Source organism: Erinaceus europaeus, chromosome 17 (assembly GCF_950295315.1).
Source record: "Erinaceus europaeus chromosome 17, mEriEur2.1, whole genome shotgun sequence".
In the NCBI taxonomy this organism is placed as follows: Eukaryota; Metazoa; Chordata; class Mammalia; order Eulipotyphla; family Erinaceidae; genus Erinaceus; species Erinaceus europaeus.
Window position 1 is genome coordinate 30038320 of NC_080178.1, and position 7569 is coordinate 30045888.

The 7569-nt window shown below is 39.6% G+C and overlaps 1 pseudogene; it reads right to left on the reverse strand.

Annotated features, from left to right (window-relative positions):
- Positions 1 to 2114: 2114 nt before the first annotated feature.
- LOC103119787 (serine/arginine-rich splicing factor 12-like) overlaps positions 2115 to 7569 on the reverse strand; it is a 25330-nt pseudogene continuing 19875 nt past the window's right edge.

The window sequence follows — 7569 nt, forward strand, 5'->3', positions numbered from 1 at the left end:
TTTTTAATTAATTAATTAATTTTTAACCAGAGTACTGCTCATTTCTGGCTTATGGTGGTGCAAGGAATTGAACTTGGGACTTTGAAGCCTCAGGCATGAGTGTCTCTTTGCATAACCAGCATGCTGTCTCACTCCACCCCATCATCTGTTATTTATATTTCTATCATCCTTCCAACATCAAAGCCAGTTAAGAAGAAATCAAGTGTCACAATGACCTCAGTGGTGTTTCCCCAGTTGGGGTCTGGGAGCTCTGGACTAATGTCTTCAGAGGAGAAAACTATGGATGATGTCTGATCCCACATGAGTGAGTGAATGAGCCCCAGGGGTACTCTGGGCTGGATGGAGGAAATAGGAGAGGGGCTAGAAGTCCCTCTAGGACCTGAGGGGCAGAGCAATAGTGCTTTGTTACTATTGTTGCTGGTTTCTTTCTTTCGTTCTTTCTTTTTTTAGCTGAGAAGATTTAGTTTTTAATATAATTCAACAAGGTACACAAATAGAGTTCCATAAATATATCCCCTTTAACAATCTTTTAAAATTTTACCACAAACACTACTAAATCCTCTGAAAAACAAACTACAAACATGTTTTAAAAGAAACTATTTATTTATTTATTTCCTTTTTGTTGTAGTTACTGATGTCGTTGTTGTTGGGTAGGACAGACAGAAATGGAGAGAGGAAAGGAAGACAGAGAAGGGGAGAGAAAGACACTTACAGACCTGCTTCACCGCCTGTGAAGCGACTCCCCTGTAGGTGGGGAGCAAGGGGCTTGAACCGGGATCCTTAGGCCAGTTCTTGTGCTTAAGAAACTCTTTTATCAACCACAAAGGCAGTAAGAATCAAGATATTTGGTTTTAAAATGGGAGCTATGAAATGTGAATCTGAGTACTACAGGTTTTTTTGTTGTTGTTGTCGTTTGAAGGTTTTAGCCGGGGAGCACAGCTACTCCTACACCCTTGACTGGTCAGTCTCTATTCGGGGAAGGTCATCCTTGTCAACTAAGTGCAGCTTCAGGAGGGACGCACATGGAGCGGTGAGGGAGGAAGGGGACACCTGCCTAGCCAGCCAGATCACCAAAATCAATCTGGCGATCAATGGGGTGACAGATGTCACATCCATGCAGGGTTTTTTGTTTTGAGGATGTAGTCTTAAGTTTCTTAGTACAAGATACACTTTCAAAAATAACAACTTAATCCATACAATTTGAAGTTTCAGAAAGAAAAAGGTTAAGCAGTAGATGAAAAGTAGGTATATGTAGAAATCGTGTTATAAAATGATTTTTATACTAATGTACCACTGTTTTAGTATGTGAAAGTAAGGCTTAATGTGGATATTTTTAGATTGTGAGTGCTGTATGCAATTTTTTAAGAATTAAGTTGCATTCAAAATTTTTACTGATATTGATATTTCTTTTTCTTTTTTTTTACTTTTTATTTCTTTGTTGGGGGATTATTATTTTACAGAAGACAGTAAATACAGTAGTTTGTACAGATATTGTTATTTCTGAAGTGAATAGGGTACAGGTTGTGTCTTAATGTCTTAATGTAAGCTTATATAGAGATATGATTTCACTCAATGGAAAAATGAAACTTTTCTGAGCTCAGATGACACTATATCTTTTGACTGTATGGGTTCTATGTAAACTCTATCCTTAGGAACATCAACATTTTGTAATATGAATTAGTACCAACCAGAAATTAGCCCACATTTAAACAGAAAATATAGAAAGGACACAAGTTGTCAAGTGGTTTAAGTTTAGTCATGTAATTATATCGTCATAATTATATTTTTACATGAAAGTGCCTTAAAGTAAAAAATATTTTTGTAAAATGTATTCATATTACTCAGACAATATCTAAGCATTCAGGATTTTCTAAATTTGTTCCAATTTACCCATTTCCTTTAAATATGCTTCTCACACACTATAGACCAAAAAATGTTAATAAAATGTTATATTTGACACAGCATCATTTGTGGTATGGACCTTAAATTGAGACCAAGTCTTTATTAATCCAAAACCTGAACAATTTTATTTTTTGCACATTCCCAAAGTAACTAGTATCAATTCACATTTTCTGTAAGCTTTAAAGAACTTTTATTTAACCATAATGAGAGGTTTAATAATTTATAATAAAGATGACATAATGCTTTGATGTTGCTACTAGCCAACTGCTTTTATGATAACTCCAAGATCTGGAATGTGATTGAAAATGAGAATGTTTTGTTGTTTGTGCTTTCATTTCAGAATTGGCATAGCCTTTGGGAGATCTACATGGGGATCCTGTTATGGAGTCAGATGTCTTGCACATGATCTTGATTTTCTTCCTGAGCCTTTTTTTTTTTCTTTTGAGGTGAACTTGATTGTGATTTTCCTATTAGCTTGGATTCTTTTGTATACACTTGGCCCTTGACCATTCTCTAGAACCAGAATTCTGCCTTGGTGTTCTTGACTGCCTTGCTGAGGTAGACTGCTGTGGTAGGGATTTGGAGCAAATTTTAAACTGGCTTTAAGAAAATTGCCTGTGCTGAAACTATTTTTTAAATTTTTAAAATATTTTTATATCACAGAATTACATGTCGACAGGGGTTTGAATCCACACCATTCCCCACTGCAATCCACCACAGTTCTCCTAAAGTTGTAGACATAGGCCAACCATCTTCTCTACAACTATCTGTCCACATTTATACATAGTTGCCCCTTCTTTTCCTGATTCACTCCTCTCTTTCCCTCTAAGTTACTCATGACATCATACCTTCATATGTCTCTCTCCTTTTCCTTTTCTCTCTCTCTGGGTGCTGATGGAGCTGGAGTGCAGAGTCCGCTTATCTTCATCCTATCACTTCTTCCCCGCTGGGAGTATGGATGAAGGTTGTTTATGGGGAGCAGAAGGTAGAGTTCTGGCTTCTATAGCTGCTTCTCCACTGAGCATGAGTGTTGACAGTTTGATCTATACCTCCAGCTTGTTTCTATCTTTCCCTAGTGGACCAGTGCTGAGACTCTTTAAGGCTATCAGACCATCTCCTATTTCTTCCCCATGAAGAACTTCTACTTTGAGATCTCCTCTGGCTGGGGCTTCTTGATCTCCTAGGTTCACTTGGAGAACATGGGTGACGTTCTTTTGATTTCATCTAGTCTGGTGTTTTGCTATCACCTTGTGCAAATTGTATTTCAATTTGACGGCCACATATCCACTTTCTGTTGAGGTTATAAAAAGCTCCTTCAGCATCTTGAACATCTTCAAATTGAACATAAGCAAATCCTTTTGGGCAGCAGGCGGAGACGGAATGGAAATGTCCATGATAGGGCCATACAGACCAAGCTCTTAGCACTAGACCTCAGGCTAATCATCAGTGAGATGCAGCATCTTTTCACATTTATGGGTCATTTATTTTATGTGAAAGGAGTGGAATTTCTGGATTAAAGAGGGTAGATATCTTTTTATGAAATTGACAAATAGTTTTGTAAAAATAATTGTATCACTATATACTCCCAAGATATGTGAACTTTTTTAAAAAAGAATTTTTTTATTTATGAGAAAGATAGGAGGAGAGAGAGAAAGAACCAGACATCACTCTGGTACATGTGCTGCCGGGGATTGAACTCAGGACCTCATGCTTGAGAGTCTGATGCTTTATCCATTGTACGACCTCCCGGACCACAATATGCGAATTTTTAAATAATAGCCTGGGTAATCTCTATCAACACTTGCTACTGTCCCCCCCCCCTTTTTTTTTAACCAGAGCACTGCTAAACTCTGGCTTATGGTGGTGTGGGGGACTAAACCTGGGACTTTGGAGCCTCAGTCATGACAGTCTCTTTGCATAACCATTATACTATTTATCCCTGCCAGCTACTGTCCCTCTTGATCTTAAATTTTAGCCAGTCAAGTGGGCATTATGTGGGGTCTCTCTGTAGCTTGGATTTGAATTTCTCTAATGACAAATGGTGGCAGGCATTTTTTCTTTTGCTAATTGGTCATTGTGTGTGTGTGTGTGTGTGTGTGTGTGTGTGTATGTGTGAAATATAGTCTTTTTATTAGAGTCACAAAAGTTCTTTATATATTCTGAAAAAGCCTGTGGGAAAGTGGGCCCTATCCTACGGTTCCAGGACTGGGGGAAATATAAGCTCTATAGTGGAGATGTGAGGTTCCTGCTGTCTTAGGATTCAAAAGGACAATGGATAGTTATTGTTATCATCACATTATTTGGTAATTGGGTTAACTTTGAAAAGTCCTTTTGTTGGGGTTTGCTGTACAGTACTCAGTATCTTGTATATAGCTGTGCCACCAGTTGCTTCTGATCTACTTGGTCTAGGCTTTTGAGAGAGTCCACATATCAAATACACAGCCTATATATTAAAAAGACTCAGTCTGTGTTTTAAAAACTTTGAGATAGGGAGTTGGGCTGTAGCGCAGTAGGTTAAGCGCAGGTGGCGCAAAGTACAAGGACCGGTGTAAGGATCCGGGTTCAAGCCCCCAGCTCCCCACCTGCAGGGGAGCCGCATCACAAGCGGTGAAGCAGGTCTGCAGGTGTCTATCTTTCTCTCCCCCCTCTGTCTTCCCCTCCTCTCTCCATTTCTCTCTGTCCTATCCAACAACAATGACATCAATGGTGACTACAACAATAAAACAGCAAGGGCAACAAAAGGGAATAAATAAATAAATAATAAAAAAACTAAAAATAAAACAAACTTTGAGACATACAATTAATTTCCCCCTCTCATATTAATTAGCTAGTGATTTATATAACTACACTTTACTAGGAGTGTTAGGATTGGGCCCACTTTCCCGCATGCCTCTCCCAGTCTACATCAAATAATATTGCATCTGCCGATCGCAACCTAATCAATGCAACGATTGCCACCTCAACATGCTTCAGCTCAGACTGTGTCCAGAGACTTCACGTGTGGAATGACAACCCTTCAGCTTCATTACTCAGGTGAGACCTTTCCTTTCATAGTATTCTCTAATTCCATCCCAGGTGGTTCACTTTCTAACAAAGTCCCGAAACCTAGATATAGACCAGGTTCTGTGATAGAGAGCATATGTTCACATGTATCCATAAACTACTGCAAAATATATACCTGAAAGCAGAAGTACACTAGAGATTGCAGTGAGTACCCGCCCCCCAACACTTCCTCTCCACTATTCCAAGCTTTGGGTCCATGATTGCTCAACAATTTGTTTGGCTTTGTATGTTAACTCTCTTTTCAGCCACCAGGAGCCAGATGCCATCAGGATGCCGGCCAGGCTTCCCTGGACTGAAGACCCCACCAATGTGTCCTGGAGCTCTGCTTCCCCAGAGATCCACCCTACTAGGGAAAGAGAGAGGCAGACTGGGAATATGGCCCGACCAGTCAACGTCCATGTTCAGTGGGGAAGCAATTACAGAAGCCAGACCTTTCACCTTCTGCAACCCACAATGACCCTGGGTCCATGCTCCCAGAGGGATAGAGAATGGGAAAGCTATCAGGGGAAGGGATGGGATATGGAGATTGGGTGGTGGGAATTGTGTGGAGTTGTACCCCTCCTATCCTATGGTTTTGTTAATTTATCCTTTTTAAATAAAAAATAAAATTTAAAAAGCCTAGTCAGCTGTATTTTTAAATTTTTTTATTATTAGTGATTTAATATTGTTTTACAAAATTACAAGATAGCAGGGGTACAACTCCTGGTGATTCCCACCACCAGAGTTCTGACTCTCCAATCCCTCCATTGTAAAGTAAACTATAGCAGTTCTCTTACAGTTGCAGATATGGGTTGACGCTTATTTCTACAACTGTCTATATTTGCATAATTTGCCCTTACAAAATATCTCTATGGCCCCATCTTCTATTCCTTTCTAAGTTACTCATACAACTATTACTACATCCTTTTGTCCTTCCCTTTTATCCTTTTCTCTCTCTCCTGGTCCTGATGGAGATGGGCTCCAGTTCAGAGCCCTCTGGTCATCTCCCCCTACCATTTCTTGTTCTTTTGTGTACTCATCAGTGTACAACTAGAATGGCTCACATTATTGTGGATGTGTTGACACCTTGGCCTTGAAGCAGCCATGCCAGTCCAAGTACCTAAAGTATTTAGATTAGTCAGAGACTGACTGACAATGGCCAGAAGAGAGAAAAAGGAAAGGGCAGAGTCCCTCCCTATCTTTGTTGCTTTATGGTAAGGGCAAGGGCAGTTGCCACACAGTGGGGATTGTGTTAGATGAGCACAATACCTGAGTGTAAGTTTCTGTCCCATTGATGGGCAAACTGCCTGAAGTCTGGGATACTGAGATGACACATGTAAGAAAGTTGAAGGTTATCAGCATCACCACAATAACTTCCTCCTTTATCTGTAATTGAAGTTCTAAGATGTTGCCATTGTCCTTTTAATTTTTTTCTTTTGATTATTATTTCTTTGATTATGATAGAGGCAGAGAGAAATGGGACAATAAAAAGGGGGAGAGAGAGAGAAAGAAAGAGATAGGAAGAAAGAAAGAAAGAAAGAAAGAGAGAAAGAAAGAAAGAAATGAAAGAAACTGCTGTAGTTTGCTCCACTGCTCATGAAGCTTCCCCTAGGGGCCGGGTGGTGACACACCTGGTTAAGTGCACATGCTACAGTGCACAAGGACCTGGGTTCGAGCCCCAGTCCCCACCTACAGGGGGAAGGCTTTGAGAGTGGTGAAGCAGGTCTGCTGGTGTCTTTCTGTCTCTCTCCCTCTCCTAGCTTCCCTCCTCCTCTCAATTTCTGGCTGTCTTTATCCAATAAGTAAATAAATATAATAAAATTTTTAAAAATAATTTCTACTTAAATTATACAAATACAAATAAAAAAGAAGATGAAGCTTCCTCTAGCAGGGGTGAACTGGGGGTTTGAAACCAATCCCTTAAGCATTGTAACTTGTATACTTTACCAGTTGTGCCACCACCCAGCTCCTGCTGCCACAATTCTTAAGGATGTTGCATTCTTTCTGCTTCTATTTTAATAAATGATCCCCCAAAAGAAGAAATGTAAATTCATGGTGAGTCTTGTGACCCTCAGTTGTCCCATCTGTAAAATAGAGCTAGTGATCCCTAACTCACAAGGTTATTACTAGGTCAATGAGATAAAGGGTATAAAGATAGTTCCCAAACAGTAAAGTAAAGTCTATATGTAAATGATTACTATTAAGTTAAACTATATATGATTGTTCCTTTTTAATTATTCAAAGCTACAGAAATGGTAGTTTCATATGGTTCAACCTAAAACTAATGATTGTTTCCCAAGATTATCAATGTAAGGATAGTAAACTGTGTTCATGGGAATTTGGGGACAAGGTAGAATATGGAAACAAATTTGGTTGTTGTCAGCCTTTCAGAAGGGGAAAGAGAGAGAGAGAGAGACAGACCTTGGATAGATGCCATGTCTTGTTTCCCCATGAGGCCTTAGTATTGTGGTAGTAGATTTCAAGTTGAGAGGGAATTTGTTCCTAATTCTATGAAGCAACTGGGTTGGTGGGCACAACTTCAGTTGTGGCTACTATCAACCTCAGGCTCACTTTGTGTGGGGCTCTTTTACTAGAACACACTGGAGGCTTTCAGCCTCACAGCAT